Raw genomic sequence first — 18088 nt, 5'->3', positions numbered from 1 at the left:
TAAAAGGAAACAAGCACCTTAAGACTATTTAATTCTGGTTCTGCCTTTAACACTAAGCTTTCTATTGACATGTTCTAATTGCTCATGCCTTACCTTTTTATCCTGTAAACTAGAGCTGAGGATTGGACTGCTATTGTATGGATCCATATTATTACATAGGCATAGAAGTTGATAAATGTTGATGGGGTATTTTTAAAACCATAATATTATGTTTGAGTGTCTGCTGATTACCCTACCACTATGAAGCTGAATCTTAAACTCCAAAGGTGAAACAAAATTCAAATGTCATCATTTGTTATCTTCAGGTAAGCTTCAGCTCTAATATTGACAGATGTCTTCTTAAACTTTGCTGGAGCAAAGAACAAAATAAATAAACACATCCCCAGATACAGATCCTTCTGAACTTAAAAGAATTTCAGGCAAGAGGCCAATTTGGGATTTGGACTGGAATTGACAATATGTCCCTGATAATGTTAATAGCTAGCATTTATTGAGTTTTTACTATGTGCCAGAGAATATTCTAAATGCCACATCATGTTTACCCATTTAATCCACACAAAAACAATTTATCCCTATTTTATAAATGAAGAAACTATGGCCTAGAGAATTTCTATAGAACTCTATATAATCCAACAATTCCATTTGTATGTATTTACCCTGAAGAAATAAAAACATAGGTTACTACAAAGACCTTACCTGAATATTTAGAGATGCTTTATTCATAATCATCCAAAACTAGAAATAACCCAAAGGTGCATCAACAGGCAAATGGATGAACAAATTGTGGTACATCTATAAAATATTATATTTCTCAACAACTAGGAATAGATTCTTGATGCCTAGCTTGCATTGTATTGATAGAATAATAAGGATGGCTTTCAAAAACATTATGCTAAGGGTGGGTAGGTGGAACAAACATTCAGTCATAGTAGAACGGCAGCTAGAAGATAGCCAACACATCATTCCCCAAATATTCAAATCCAGAAACTTTGTTCTTCTTCTGAAGATTGTCTCTTTTGCCGATTACTTTCCCCCACTGTCCTTTATTATGTTTGCATCATTTCTTCCTCTCCTCATGATTTATCTGTCTCTTTTTCAGATTCTGTTGTTGATCTGAAACTGCAACTCTCTGGTCTAGTCGGTGTACTTCAGTACCTTCCTACTTTGGCTAAATGGCTTAAACCAAAGTCACGTGCACTGGGAATGTTGTACAAGCCTGGCCTGTGGATGGAGCAAATAAAATATTGAGACCCTGGAGAAAGGCACAGATTTTACAAAGGGGCAATTAGAATAAGGAAAGTGAAAATCTATGATACTGAGAGAAGCTTAACTTTGCACAAGTTATTTTAACTCAATGGATCTTGGTCTCCTTATCTATAGAAGAACCACCAATGTTGTATAGTGAGGACAGTGTAGTGTCAAGGGCCAGCATGGGGGTACAAAACCAGTTTGGCTATATTTTTATCCGCTTACCAGTTTTAAAACTTTGTGCACATTACTTAGCTTCTATGAACCTAAGTTATCACACAGTATCCATCTGGCATATAGAAAGCACTTAATGAAAATTTTGTTAATATACTACACCTAAATGTTGTTTATAGTCATTCTAATGACTAGCAACATAACTTAGATCACAAATGATGATGTAAAAATTATTTGGTAAATGGTCAATAGCATTTGGACTGTGAATTATTACTGATACTTTTTTAAAGGCATAGAGTATTTCTTACAAATAAAATCTTCAAATATTCACATGCTTAGCAATAAGAATTTTTGATAAAATGGTGCCCTTTAATATAAAAAAAAAATACTTCCAACAGTTAGGATTTAACAGTTGGAGAGACAGAGAACAGGGAAACATGGAGGGGAAGAGACTGTCAAAACCCAGGGGAGGGGACAGAAGATAATATAAAGTGCAATTTTGTATGCTTTTGTGGCAATTCTATTAGGTTTCTATTAGCAGTGAAATATTTCGCTGTTACAATGGCATAAAATATTCTGAGAAACTTACAATGTGTCTCTCATATATTTATAGTAAAAAAGCATATGTACTATACTGCATGTTTTTCTAACTGGGGCTCTAACGATCCATATGAATAAAGCCAAGAAAACATATTTATAACCTCCATTTTGGCAGTTTGTTTCTCTCCTTTCCTCAGAAATATGGCTCCATGCAGATACATGAATTATGTTCATGGTTCATTATATAAGATTTGAATTTCATCTTAGTATTAATTGGTTACAATGCATTTCTTAGGAAGGTAGAATAAAATATTTATTTTTACTTTAATAAAGAAAAGTGGCTTCTTTTTGAATATCATCTCCTTACACTTTTCTCAAGATATTTGGGAAGCAAAATCAGGTCTGTTCTACACACAGCCTATAAGAAAATTATAAGAGATATAATAATTAGCCTAGATAGTATTACAATTGATACAATTACTATTAATTGGTGCAACATGAATTATTGGCAATAAATTGTTCATTTTTTGCACTTAAGAGTAATAATAGAAGAGATAACAAAATTAATTTCATAATGTTTTCTTACTAGTTTATAGAATAAAACTATTCAGACCTTTTTGTAATGTCTTATTTGAAAAGGAATATTATGAATTTTCCCTGAATAATAGTCTATAGAAATGTTATATTTAGTACTTTATATATGGCTATAAATATCTGTGAATTAACACATTTGTTCTATTTGTTCTTGTCTTAGCATTCTAGACATTGGGGATTCATTTTTTTTTAAGTTTTGATATTAATTTAAACACTTTTCACATGGTATTGATAAATATCAACATTTGTTTTATTTGCTTTTGAAATTAAGCTAACTTTGTATGTTTTCATTTGTTTTATTTGCTTTTGAAATTAAGCTAACTTTCTATGTGCTTTAAAAAATATACACTCGAAATTTCACTTATAAGTTTCCTTTAATGACTACAGATGATCCACACCTGTTTTATATTTTCTAAAACAAATTCCAAAAACAAAACAACAAAACAGTGTCAAGAAAACATCTTGCTGCAGAAAAGGCTTTCAATACAATTCAACATCCCTTCATAGTAAAAACTCCCAAGAAACTAGGCATTGAAGGAACATACCTCAAAATATTAAGAGCCTTCCATGAAAAACCCACTGCCAGTATTATTACACCAAATGGGCTATAGCTGGAAGCATTCCTCCTGAGAACCAGAATAAGACAAGGAAGAATTCTCCCACCACTCTTATTCAACAAAGTGCTGGAAGTCCTAGCCAGAGCAATCAGGTAAGAGGGGGAAAAGGCATCCAAATGAGAAGAGGAAGTCAAACTATCTCTGTTTGCAGATAATATGATTTTATAACTTGAAAACCCCATACTCTCTGCCCGAAAGCTCCTAGATCTGATAAACAACATCAGCAAAAATCAATGCACAAAAATCAGTGGTATTTCTATACATCAGCAACATCCAAGCTGAGTGCCAAACCAAGAATGTAATTTCATTCACAAAAGCCACAAAAATAATGAAATAATTAGGAATACAGCTAACAAGGTAGATGAAAGATCTCTACAATCAGAATTACAAAACACTGATTAAAAAAACTGGAGATGACATAAAGAAATGGAAAACATTTCATGCTTATAAAAAGAATCAATAATTAAAATGGTCATACTGTCCAGAGAAATTTATAGATTCAATGCTGTTATTATCAAACTATCAATGACATTCTTTACAGAATTAGAAAACACTCTTTTGAAATTCATACAGACTGAAAAAGGAGCCTGAATAGCCAAAGCAATTCTGAGTAAAACGAACAACATTGGAGGTATTGCATTACCCTATTTCAAACTATACTACAAAGCTACTGTAACCAAAACAACATGGTACTGGTACAAAAGCAGACACAAAGACCAATGGGAAAAAATAAAGAACCCCCAAGAAAGGTGACATATCTACTACTATCTGATCTTCAACAAAGTCAACAAAAACAAGCAATGGGGAAAGAATCCCTATTCAATAAATGGTGCTGGGATAACTGGCGTATTGAATAATATGCGTATTGAAACTGGGATAATATGCGTATTGAAACTGGACCCCTTCCATACACCATATTCAAAAATCAACTCAAGATGGATTAAATACTTAAATATAATACCTAAAACTATAAAACCTCTTGAAGAGAATCTAGGAAATAGCATTCTGATCTTAGGAATGGGCAAACATTTAATGATGAAGAAGCCAAAAGCAATTGCAATGAAAACAGCATTGATAAATAAAACCTAGTTAAATTAAAGAGCTTCTGTACAGCAAAAGAAATTATCAACACAGTAAATAGGCAACCCACAGAATTGGAGCAAATATTCATAAACTGTGTATCTGACAAAGGTCTAATATCCAGAATCTATAAGGATCTTAAACTAGCAAGCAAAAAACACCCCCCTTAAAAAGTGGGCAAAAGACATCCTAGTGACTCACTAGCAAAATACCCGTGATGGTTAATATTGTGTGTCAACTTGATTGGATTGAAGGATGCAAAGTATTGTTCCTAGGTATGTGTGTGAGGGTGTTGCCAAAGGAGATTAACATTTGAGTCAGTGGATTGGGACAGGTAGACCCACTCTCAATCTGGGAGGATGCCGTCCAATCAGCTGCCAGTGCAGCTGGCATAAAGCAGGCAGAAGAAAGTGGAATGCGCAGATTTGCTGAGTCTTCCGGCCTTCATCTTTCTCCCATGCTGAATGTTTCCTGTCCTCAAACATCAGACTCCAAGTTCCATAGCTTTTGAATTCTTGAACCTATACCAGTGGTTTGCCAGAGGTTCTGGAGCCTTTGACCACAGACTGCAGGCTACACTGTTGGCTTTCCTACTTTTGAGGTTTTTGGACTTGGACTGGCTTCCTTGCTCCCCAGCTTGCAGATGGCCTTTTGTGGGACTTCACCTCGTGATCATATGAGTCAATACTCCTTAGTAAACTCCCCTTAGAGATACATCTATCTTATTAGTTCTGTCCCTCTAGAGAACCTTAACTAATATAGACATGAACAGACACTTTTCAATAGAAAACATACATGTGACCAACAAGGATATGAAAAAAATGCTCAACATCACTGATCATTAGAGAAATGCAAATCATGACCACAATGAGATACTCTCTCATGCCTGTCAGAATGGCTATTATTAAAAAGTGAAAAAATAAGAAATGCTAGTGAGGTTACAGAGAAAAGGGAATGCTCATACAGTACTGGTGGTAATGTAAATTAGTTCAGCTTCTGTGGAAAGCAGTGTGATTTCTCAAAGAATTTAAAACAGAACTGCCATTCATCCCACAAGTCCCATTATTGAGTATATACCCAAAGGAATATAAATCATTTTACCATACCATAAAGATACATGCATATATTCATTGTACCACTATTCATAATAGCAAACACATGGAATTAACCAAATGTCCACAAATGGTAGACCAGATAAAGAAAACGTGGTACATATATACTGTGGAATACTATGCAGCCATATAACATGAGGTCATGTCCTTTACAGCAACGTAGATGGATCTGGAGCCATTATCCTAAGAGAACTAACACAGGAACAGAAAACCAAATACCACATGCTCTCACTTACACATCAGAGCTCAACAATGAGTACACACAGGCACAAAGAAGAAAACCATAGGCATCAGGGCGTACTTGGGGGTTAAGAGTGGGAGGAGGGTGAGGATAGAAAAACTACCTATCAGGTACTATACTTACTACTTGGGTAACAAAATAATCTCAACATCAAACTCTTGTGACATGCAATTTACCTATATAACAAACCTGCACATGAACTCCTGAAACTAAAATAAAAGTTAAAAAAAAAGAAAATATCTTGTCTTATGAGTACAGCAAATAAAAAGAGTAACTTTACATCAAAAAATAATGTTAGAGCTTTGCTGCATAATTTAGAAAAACACTTGACTTTTAAAGTAAACTGATTGCATATTATATGCTTACCTTGTTAATTATGGGAAAGAATATTCGTAAGCCAATTTATTCTTGAGCTGAGAATAAAATCTAATATTTATGAATTCATTCATGCATTCATTCAATAGGTATTTTTCAAACACTTATTATTTGCCAGGCATAATTTTGGGCACTGAGATGAGGAGATGAATCACTCTGTTCTTGTTGGGTAGACAGTCTAGTTGGGTAGACAAAAATGTTAGAATTATTGAAAGTGTTTTAAGGACCACAAAGAACAGCAATTATCTCACAAAAGGGAAGTGAAAATTGAGCTGAGCCTTGAAGGATAAACAAAAATGTGTAGTAAGAGAATTGAGACTTAGTGGTGAACTAAACAATTTTTCTTTTCTTTTTTTTCTGCACTAAATTAACTTGTGACGTTCTTTAGCTTAAATGCTGAATTCTAGCAATGGCAGTATATTATCCAGTTTGATTGTATGGACTTTGCTATGTATCATAATAAAATTTAACCTAGTCTCTAAGATGTTGCATGCATAAAAAGTAATTTTTCATTTTGTTGCGGTATACTGTTAACAATTTATATGGAATAAAATTTTTATGAATCTTATGTATCATATTGACCTCTCAGTATATCTGGTTTCAAAGTAGTCTTTTTTTTCAATATAATTGTCAGAAAAATGATGCCAAAATCAATTAATGTAAAAGAAGCAGCTTAACATTAATATTGAAACATATACCTAATTAACATAAAATCAGTCATTGCTGTCAATGTTTCAACTCTTTTCCCTTTAATTTCACTTAAAAAATTAAAATTTGTTATTTTTGGAAAATGTTTTTCTTTAAAATATAATAACACAATTTCAACTGAAATGCCTATTATATAGAGATAGTTAATAGATAATAAAACACTTTTGATAAAACATTTTTACTCATAAAATCACTAAAAATTATGAATTACAAATATATAATGTCTTTGTTTAGATTATTTGTTTTAACTCCACATTTTAAGCATTAGAGAAAAATAATGTTGTGCTAAAATAAATAGGATCCACTATATTCAAAAACAAGGTCACTGTGCAAACCACCAAATAGTAAGAATTGCTGTTTCTTGGCTAGTGTGAGTGACTGTTATTTCTTTACCTAATTACAGCTCTATCCTTCCTGAAGTTTTCCTTTCTTATAGATAATATTTTATGAGATACTCAATCATAGAATTGCCCCCACTTTCTTATGGCATTGAATCTTAAAGCAAATCGCTGCTTTCTTAGAACCTGTCAAAAGTCACCCAATTAAAGCCAAAATCCTATAATAGGCTTTTTCAAAAACCGTCTTTCTGAGACATTCTGTGTTTCCATGTTGGGTGTTCTTCCATGCTGCAATGAGTAATAAATCCAGCTTGTTCTACTATAAGTGTTCCTGATCTTTGACTGGAGGGAATAGACGTTACTTAAAACTCTGACACAGATTCCATTACAGGGTAACATGATCACATTCGTACTTGAGTTATTTTGTAGTGGTTATTGTATTTAAGAGTATGAGGTCTGGATCCAGATTCCCTGGGACCAAGTTGCATCTCTGTCACTCATTAGCAATAAGATTATTAGTAAATTCTTAATTTTTGAGCCTTTGTCTTCATCTATAAAGTGAGAATAGTAGTACTTCTTTTATAGATTTGTTATGGGATTAATATACAAAAAAAAGATAATTTCTGCAACTTTGTTAACCCTTAATAAATGCTAGCCATTATTATTGGAAATGATCAATATTGAAAAAGGAAAAATTATCGCTAAGATAAGTATTGCGGTTCTGATAGTAATGTGAAATCTTATTTACTAAAACATATGTATGTTAACATATAATCATAAACACAAAATCCATATAATTGGGTATTATGTAAAGTAATCTTAGACACTGAATGAAATTATATGTTTTATAACAAATTGGACCATGAATCTGTAAATTCTGTGAGTTTGAATTTTTTGGGGGGGACAGAGTCTTGTTCTGTCACCCAGGCTGGAGTGCAGTGGTGCGATCTCAGCTCACTGCAACTTCTGCCTCCCAGATTCAAGCAATTCTCCTGCCTCAGCCTCCCAAGTAGCTAGGATTACAGGCAACCACCACCACACCTGGCTAATTTTCTGGATTTTTAGTAGAGATGGGGTTTTGCCATGTTGGCCAGGCTGGTCTTGAACTCCTGACCTCAGGTGATCCACGCACGTTGGCTTCCCAAAGTGTTGGAATTACAGGCGTGAGCCATCACACCCAGCCAAGTTGGAATATTTTTCATATAAAATTTCTCTCTGGCTTTCCATATAACGTTTTAATTTGAGGTCTGGTATCTACTCTTCAATGACATATTCCTTCCCTTCCTCCCAAAGAGACATGCCTCCTTGTATTCAGGTTCTTGTGTGATCCTACCTCTTGAATTTAGGTTGACAGAGTGACTCACTTTTTGAATAGTAGAATATGACAGTAGTGATGCCACATGATTTCTGAATTCGGGTCATTAAAAAACTTGTCATTTTTCATCTTAGTATTATGGACACTCTCTCTTGAAACCAAACTACCATGCCATCAGAAGTCCAAGCCACTAGGAGAGACTTGTCTAAGCGCTAAAATTTGCAGCCCCAGCTGAGCTTCCAACCAACAGCATTCATCAGCTGTCAGTAACATGAATCTAGTCCTGTCAAGTCATCAGATGGCTGCACCTTCAGCTAATATCTCATTGCAATGCACAAGAGACTCCAACTGAGACCACCCAGCCAAGCTCATTCAGCCACAGATTCATTAGGATAATTATAAAATGTTATTTTAAGTGAAAAAGTTTTAAGGTGTTTTGTTATGCAGCGATAAATAACTGGAAATGAGGTATGGTTTTAACTCGTTGCACCGGTTTGAATTTTTGAATAGGGTGATAGAAAGGAAAAATTTTGCTAGCTAATATTTTTGATGTGGTCAGTACTTTAATAACAAAAACACAAAACTCCCAACACCTTTGAACATACTTCTTAAGTACTTCCTTCATGGTCAGTGTTCAAAGAGTTTCATTCTTGTTTCTCTAGTACTCTGATATTTTAGGTTCTGGTATTTATCTTTTCCATATGGCAGAAAAGAAGCATATTAACTGTTGGAGAAAAGAAGGAAAAATCCATGACTTAAGCAACACAAGAAGTTGCTTATCTTTCTTGATAGTTCTACAAGAAACAGATGTCACCACAGTGACTTCCTGCCAGGAAGAGTGAGAAGTGAGAGGAATTCTGGGAAGGAAAATTAGATAAGAAACTTGTGTTTGCGCAAGCATGCTAATGAATCAAGTGATAAGCTGCATGTTAATTGCTAATGAACAAAACAATTTCTTATTTATTCTTGTAGAATGACTTGATTGATTGAAATATTTCATGTCATGCCCTCAATCAATTTCATGTGTGTCTTCTAGATACTGAAGGGAACAAAGTACTTTGCAGATGTATTTAAACACAACTGGGCTTTCTATGAAAACTACCTCTTAAATTGTTGGTCTGATTCATACCAAATTATATGAGATTCATTTTGGCATCAGAGACCTCCTAATGTTACATGGATAGAAATCTGCCTAAAATCAGTGCAGTACTAAAGTGCCTGTAAAACCTTAGAAAGTAGACAAATAGGAATTAATTAAACAAGATGAAGATATTTAATAGTAGAAATATATTGGAGATAATTATCAAAATACTATTTTCAGTAATCAGCATAGAAGTAACAAACTCTAGGATCTCACTCTCTGTCTGTCTTCGAAAGCAAAGTTTGGAAATGTGACAATACGTAAAGGCGATTTTGTGTTCTTAAAGTGATAATTTTTAAAATAAATGCCTCCTCTTATTTTATCTCCTGTATCTTTGTTATATTTATCAACTTTGACAATCTCTCAGTTACAAACCTTTCTCAAATAAGTAGCAATTTGCATGATTCCATCATTGGTACTATTTCTCTATTTCTCTTCCTTAGTAAATCACGTTGCTTTAATCTAGTTTGGTTTTGCCAAATCATATATTTATTTTATTTTTTGGCTCACCTCTTGGATTCTCTAGATATGTGAAACACTTTCCTGTTTACAAGCCTCAAGTGTAATTAAAGGAACTATGGGTACTTTCAAGGAATGCAGAAATTCTGGCTTCAGTTTTCAGTCATAGGTTCACTTATTTTCCATGTTTCTTGAATGTTATGTGAGAGGTGATATGTGCTTTTAGAGGGATCTTGGACTGAGAATCATATCCACATGAAAATCAGCAAGGTAAGGAAAATAACACAGACTTACTCCTTTTCACAAGAGCTGCACGCCTGTGCTCTTTCAGATGAATGACAGTTTTTAAAAGATCTGACAGCAACCACTTCTCTTCTTCTCCTCTTGTTTTACCCTCCCTTTTATTATCACACAGATGAGCTTGCTCACCTGGTCCCCATTCTCAGGCCATGGGTCATAAAGACTTAGATACGACACTGTTTTTCACTCTGGACTTGATTACTATGATGTCCCACAGTAAGGAAAACCAAAACCCACACACCACTGGTAATTTGGCCAAATTTATTGAGGTCTGGTTTTTTCGAGTGCTTCAGGCCACATATGGCCTTAATAATGAAACGATTCCTGCCTTGATGTTTGATTGTAAAGATTAAAGATTCAGTCTCACTAGGATACATGTCATCCTCAACTCTTCTCCCCTTGATTTATGTCCCCAATGCCTACTGTATCTTTCAAAGCACATGTGTATGCTACGTTGCCTTTGGAAATTATAAAATTTTACAAATTTGCAATCCATCAAATACTGCTGCTTAGTTTTAAAAACACAGATCTTATTTTTTTCTCTTCCAAAGTCAAAGTCCATTATTGATGCTTCCTGTAAGACCTTTATTTGGGCTGTTAAGACTTGATATACTATAGTGATGGTAGATCTTCTCTTTATTGTCCAAACCAGGACAAATTTAAGAGTAAAGCAGGCATTCCCAATTATTACAACAGGACAGGAGGTTTAAACTTGGAATTCTAAACATGCTAACTAACTATTTAGGCTACTACGTATCCCATAATCTAACACTGGACTTCTCACTGTTCCATAACCAGGCATTTCAATGTCCCTGGTAGTTGTTCTTTTTCTTAAAGCAAGTATCATTGCTAATATTAAGGTATCGATTTATTTTATCTTACACTAATTCTGTGAAATAAGTGCTCTTATTATTCTCTCGGCACATGTGGGAAAACTAAGGCACAGAGAAGCTAAGTAACTTGGCTAATTCATGATAGACCCAGATCTGAAGAGGTACATATCTGGCTCTAGGGCATTTGCTTATAAACATTGCTCCATACCATTCATTCTGTTTCTTCTCCTGGATTTATTTACATTGATCTACTTTCTAAATTCCCATTCTTTAGGAAGAATAACATAGCATTAGAGAGAATAAGCCTTGACGTTCGAGTCCCTGGGTTCTGGTTTGGGCTCCACCATCTCCTTGGCCTTGGGTAAGTTACTTACTTTTTCTATGACTTGGTTTTCTCAGTTGTTATAGGGATTATAGCACCTATTTCAAGGGTTTTTCTGATAATTAAGTGAATTAACTGATGTAAAGGGTCTGCTATCCAGTAAGTTTATGAGTATTCTCCATTAATATTAAATGCTCCCTATTCCTCAAAGCCTTTTCTTTCCTTGTTGTCATAGAATTGTATTATTAGAAGATACATTAACGTCGTGCTTCTTAAACCCAGAAGCACATTAAAGACATTCAAGAGGGAGCACTTGAAACATTCTGATGCAGTTCTTGGGGAACCCTGATGCAGTTCTGGGGACAGCCATCAGCATTTTTTAAAACTCTCTAGGTGATTGTAATGTACAGCCAGTGTTGAAAAAAACTACATTGAAACCTTTCTGATACTAAAACTCTTGGCACATGAATTTGTCTCTTTTGACAAATTTCAAGCTCCTTGATTGCAAACTGTATCTAACTCATCTTTGTATTTCCAGTAGCAACTAGGCTGGCACCTCATATGCACAGGCATAAATATTTCTTTAAAAATCATAAATCTCCCAAATACATTAATTGTTATAAAAAGGGAGAACATTTTTGTCATCACCAATGTACTGATATGTATACGTACTAATGCTCAATAGATGTCTTAATCAGAGGCTGGCAGGATCCAGGTAGAATGGGTTGGATAGGTGTGTGGCAAGAATATAGTAATAAAACAATATTTACCTACTTGTTGATTTAAAGCAATGGTCTGAAAACTTAGCTGCATTTTATAATTACTTGAAAAGATTTTACAAAAATATTCTGAGATCTTCTGTTCCTCAGGAAATTCCAACATGCAATTAAGGCTGAGAGCCACTGACTTAGACGAATCGGGTTAGAGCAAAAAACCCCCTCTTCTACCATGATATCTGAAAGTCACCTTCTGAGTTTCATACTTAGGTACTATGAGAATGAAAAGAATGAAGAACACCCGGACGTGTAAAACTATCTGATATAAGCAGGGGTCAGGATGGGGAAATATGTACACGCACATGTGCAGACACATACAAGCTTATTGGTTTTAGGTTAACCTTTGTAACAATCATGTATTGAGAAAAGCCATATAATATCAGTCTATAATACCAATATGTCCCTAGACTCTGTATTTTTGAGATAATTCTTTTTTGATGAATATATAAAGGAGATAGTTTGGCCAAAACAGTAATGAAATATGCAAAGTCATCTTATAAGATGGAATTTGCCTCTTTCTCATATAATAAACTGGCCTGAATCAAGATAATTATAACTTGTCAACTTACTTTAGAAATAAAATATTTAGTATTGCTAAGCACTAAGCATCATTTTAACCATGTTTCAATTATAATTAATTGCCAAGTGGAAGAATTTTATTACATTATTATATTGGCCTTGTTTAATGCTTTTTGATACTTTAGAAAATAATAAGGGCTAAAGGTTAAGGATGCAAAAGTGTAAAACAAGAATTTGAATGCTCTATAATGTACAGATTGTTAGTCATACTGGTGCTTATATTTTTAAACTGTGATAAAACACTGTGCTCATTTTATATTATCCATGCTGTTTTAAATTTTGGTAAACTTTTACAACCCATCAGAATATTTATCCAAATATCTATTTAAACTATTCTTAATAAGATTTATTTTATCTTCCTCAATAAGATAAAGAAAAGCAAAGGGAATAAACGTGTTTAAGTCATATGTTTTAGTCTTAGAAAATTGTAATTTTAAAATTCATTTTCAAAAATATTCAAATACATTACCAAAAATTGCTGGTCTTAAAATAACACTTTTGGGATAACAGACCAACCAAACTTTGTATCAAGATGATGTTATTGATCTGTCTGTAAAATAATAACTCAGCTATGTTAAATATTTTCTACCTATCAGATACTTGTTAGTGCATTAACTGAATTTATGCATTAAATTCTCGAAATAATCCTACAAAAGAGTTATCATGTTGGTTTGCACCTTAACAGCTAAGAAATCCAATATCTGAATTTAGGGAAACAGGACCAAAGCTGTGGGTCTGTGGTATTCCATTTAAATTGATATTTCCCCTCAGTATCAACTACAGGAAATTGGTTTTATCTGCTTCATTCTCATCATTCCATTGGAACCCCTTTCTGAACAAATGATCTGGTTACACTTAATACACTCTGTGGCTTTGAGAACAAGATCTGTAGATACACGTGGTAGCAAATGTCTAGTGCTGTTATGACGGCATTCTAGCATTTTGGAGTCATGGATAGATTATCAGCTTCTTCACATTTTCTCCTTCATTTGTGCCCCTTTCACTTTCTCCTACACCACTTTCAGAAATTTATCTGAAATTTTCATTTCTTATTTTGATTTTTAAAAATAAATTCTATCATTAAGTATATAATAGTCAAATCTGAGTAAAGAATAGACACTGAAATAAGTGATGGATATAGAGTACAAATAAAACAGTTAAAGCTGAATAAAACTGATCTGTAATGGGATATTCTAACCGCATTATTTATTAAGAATAAAAACAAGTAACACATAATTTTTAAACAACTTTCCAAAGTCAGCTTCAGATTTGACATGAAAAATAACTATTTGATTATGCTTTCTTCCTCTATATATCCCAAGTAACTTTATTTGCACTGTTTTAGTCCTTATTTAATGATTGTAGGTTTTATACTAAGTTATTGTCATGCTAAATCCCTATCAACTACAGTTGGGTTGGCACCAGGTTCAAGAGACTGAAGAAGAGACTCAGAACCAGTGAATGACACATGGGTTTTTTTGGGGGGGAATTATATACTGGAGAGAGTGCAGTGGCGGCAGCCTGGACAGGATAATAGCATGGCCCAGTGGTGGTAGGCTGGGCAAAAGAGCTGCAACTCCTTATAAAAAGCATGCATTCTACATAGCATTTTACCTCAACACCCTTACCCTAAGAACCTCCACCTGGAAACCTTCATCTAACCCAAAGGAAAGGGCCTCCATTCCCTGCATGGCCCGCATTCCACAGAATGGTGGTTAGGGTGGGGGCTCAGATGTTCCTCACAGATAAGTAATGGATATCCGGGTTGGCAACTCCCAGATTCCTGAGCTTGGAACTCAACACACATTAAGATGGTCTGCCATACAAGGTCATTGTCAGGGAATGTGCAAGTCAAGTTGTAGCTGCCAGGCATGTCTATTGTGTTATTAATTTAAAACCCTTTGAGAAGAGAGATTATATTTTAATCATTGCAGGATTTCTTGAAATGTCCAACAGGGTGATTTATAGATAGTATGTGGCCAACAAATATTTTGTTGAATTAAAGTGTAAAGCAGCTTTAAAAGACTGACATATTCTAACTTTTTACTAAAAATGAAGGGCAGTTTCAGCATGCTTCTGAGCTTGTTAGAAATGTAAGTTTTCATGTCCTATTTAAGATCTACTGAATCAGGATCTCTGGAGTAAGACCCAGGACCCTAAATTTAACTGGCTTGCCAAGTGATGGTTACATCTTTTAGGATGAGACAAAGACTGTTATATAACAAATTTTATATCAATTATTTGTAATAATAGGTAATGCATACCAAATTCGCAGATGTTCCAAAAGCTGGGAGTGATAACTAACAGACGCAGAATTATTTCTTTGGGGGAAAAAATTAAAACTAAAACAATTGATGCATTTAAGAAAATGCTAGTTAACATACATAAACATAGGGCCATTACATATTAACTGCCCATTTATTCAACAGCAAAAGTACTCTGTCATATAATGGAAAGGACACAAATGTATTTTCTCCTTCTAAGAGGAATTTTTAGGCTAAAAAGAGTTCTTTATGTAAATAATTAAAAACACAGCAACATAAGTGTGCCAGTTATTAAGCTATTGTCTCTGAGTTTCGACACTCACCCCATATGCTTCTCCGTAAAGCTTGGGCTGGGCCTCTGAAAACCACATTTCAGGTTTGGCAGCTGGCCTGTTAGATTCTATGAGTTGGGATGCTAAAGGAAGGCTGAGAGGCTAGAAAAAGAAAAGGGGATTTACTGTTTGCTCCTATTGCTTTTCTGTTGCTGTCCCTGTGTCTCCAGCTTTGCTACTTTACCCGGTGGTGATGGTTTGTTCCAATAGCAGCAGCTGTTGCATTGTTTACATTTTCTTCAATACTTACAGAACCTGCCTCTTCAAAAGCACCAGATTACTGGGCTAGTACCCCCTCCTCAGAGGTTTGAATTCCAGCTACCCGAGGTTTCTCCCCTAAGATAAAAATTAGTGTGGGCTCAAAAGCCCTTTCTTAAAACTTTTGCACTAAGTTTTAATAACTCCACCCTCTTCTGTCTGTTTCTTCAGTCATGCAGGTGGTAGCCACTTTCTGCAACTGCTGGCTCCATGATGACTTAGTGTTCTATTTTTGCCTTTTACCTTCATCACCTTTATGTGTATTTACAATTCTTAGGAATAAATTATCTGTTAGCATAACTAGTGAGTTCTCTCTTTTCTTACTGAACATTGACCAATACAGTACGTGATAGTGGATAGTAACTCTGAAGTGGTTAAACAGCAGGCAAATTTCTAAACTGTTTCAATCAGGCAGCATGCTCAATTAATAAAGTTCCATGAGTGGGACTTTGGAAGTGAATGCTCCAGCCCAGTTAAGACTTCAAATGACTGCAACCTCATGAGAGTCCTTAGACCCAACTAAGTCACTCTCAGACTCCTGACCTTTATAAATTTTGTAAGATGATCAATTGTTTTTGTTCCAAGCTACTATATTGTAGGTGAATTCATTACACAGCAATAGAAAACTAATACAATCTCTTTCTGTTCTTTCCCCAATCTCCCTTGGTCAATGCTGAATGAATAAGTTGTCTTTGGCCATCAAAGGTAGTCCATTGTCTATCATAGCACATATTTGCTTTTGTTTTCGGAAACTTATAGATCTCTTTTGATTGTCTCAACTTTCTATGGGATTGAAAATTGCCAAAGGCCATTACTTAAATCTATACCCAATAAGTCAGTGGGATACACACATAAATACATTCACACACACACACACACACACACACACACACACACACACACCCTACATAGGTGTGTGTATGTCTATATATAGTTATTGCCAAATATGTTTTATATCAGAAAATCTTCCCTTTCCAATAAAATAAGTTAGGTGATTTGTGTTGGCCTGCCACATCCACATGTTACCTAAATGGTCCTAGGATAAGTATGCTATAATCCTATAAAAATGTAAAACAAAATTCTGACATGTTATAAAGAAGGCTGTTTTGCTGTTAAAAAAAAAAAAAAAAGATTCTAAGACTCATGACCACCATATTTGTGGCCAATTGGGAAGCAACTTTTGATTCTGACCTAAATTTGGAAACTGCTTTCTTTACCAAATGCAGAAAACAGCAATAAAATAAGCAATGTATTATAGGTGAAACAGGCCACTATTTGTTTCTCTGGTATGTAAAAAGGGAAATAATAGGGAAAAAATGACTTATTTTATGTTTCTTCAGAGAGCAAAACTTGAAGCAATAGGCTGAAGTTAAAAGAAAAAAGACCTTTCTAAAAATCAACCCTATCTAAAGATAAAATTGGCTTCTGAGGAAGGAGCAAATTGCCCCTCATAAGATGTACTTTAATACAGGTTGAGAAATTACTATTTGATATTATTATAAGGGACATTCTTCAATTGGAAAGATCACCGAATGAGATAGCTTATTATGCTGTAGCTCTCCGGTGTTAGCTTTAGTGTCTTAATTTTATTATGCCTTTTTCCAATGAGAGGCGTGTTTACTAAAGTTAGTAAAACATGCAAGTGGAAGTCAGGTAAGGGAGCAAGGAACAAGAGAAGACAATTAGAGCATGTGGCTGCCTAAAGCCGTCAGGAGGTAACAAGGTACTGAATCAGGTCGATGTATTAGGAATGTAATTGTGAAGAACTTGGGCAAATAGGCTGGAAGAAATCCCTCCTATTCCTGGACCTTTCAATCCTAGTAAATGAGCAAGATCAAAACCTGGTGCAGCTGAGGTTTTGTCCTTGCCTCAGGTTTCACAGACCATGTTTGAAATGCTCTGTTCCAGAACATCATGTACACAAGAAAAGGGCTTATTCCTGAGATGGTTACTTTTTCAATCTTGGGTTTTTTTTAAAGTTTGCTAAGATATTTGTAATAACTGTGAACCTTTATGTTATATTAGAACATGTTACAAAATGCTATCGACATTTCTACAAAGAATGTTAGAAAATTTCCCATAATATTATCAGTCATGACAACAGCAGAGCTTATTGGAATATATCCTTTTAAAAATTTACTCAGACCTCATAAACAGCAGCCTGACTTCTTGGTGTTTATGAGCTATTGGAAGCACATGGATGCCAATTTCTATAAATGATGTCAAAAGAACAATCTTATATAAGATTAGCAAGTGTCCTGGGATGAATTAGAAAAAACTGCTAAGTTTTCGGTGCCATAATTTTGGAGTCTTCACATGTAAATATATTAGAAGGGGTAAATTCATATTTCTGGAAGTTTTATTATTATTTTTACTTTGACCTAGATAATACAAAAAGATTTATATTAAGATGAGGGGCACAGTCATCTCAATTGTCTATAACATGTCAAATGTCACATTACTTAGAAATGTCTACATGTTT

This window comes from Sapajus apella, unplaced genomic scaffold (assembly GCF_009761245.1).
Source record: "Sapajus apella isolate SASKATOON/1434 unplaced genomic scaffold, GSC_monkey_1.0 scaffold8, whole genome shotgun sequence".
NCBI lineage: Eukaryota > Metazoa > Chordata > Mammalia > Primates > Cebidae > Sapajus > Sapajus apella.
Note: the sequence above shows the minus strand (reverse complement) of the source record.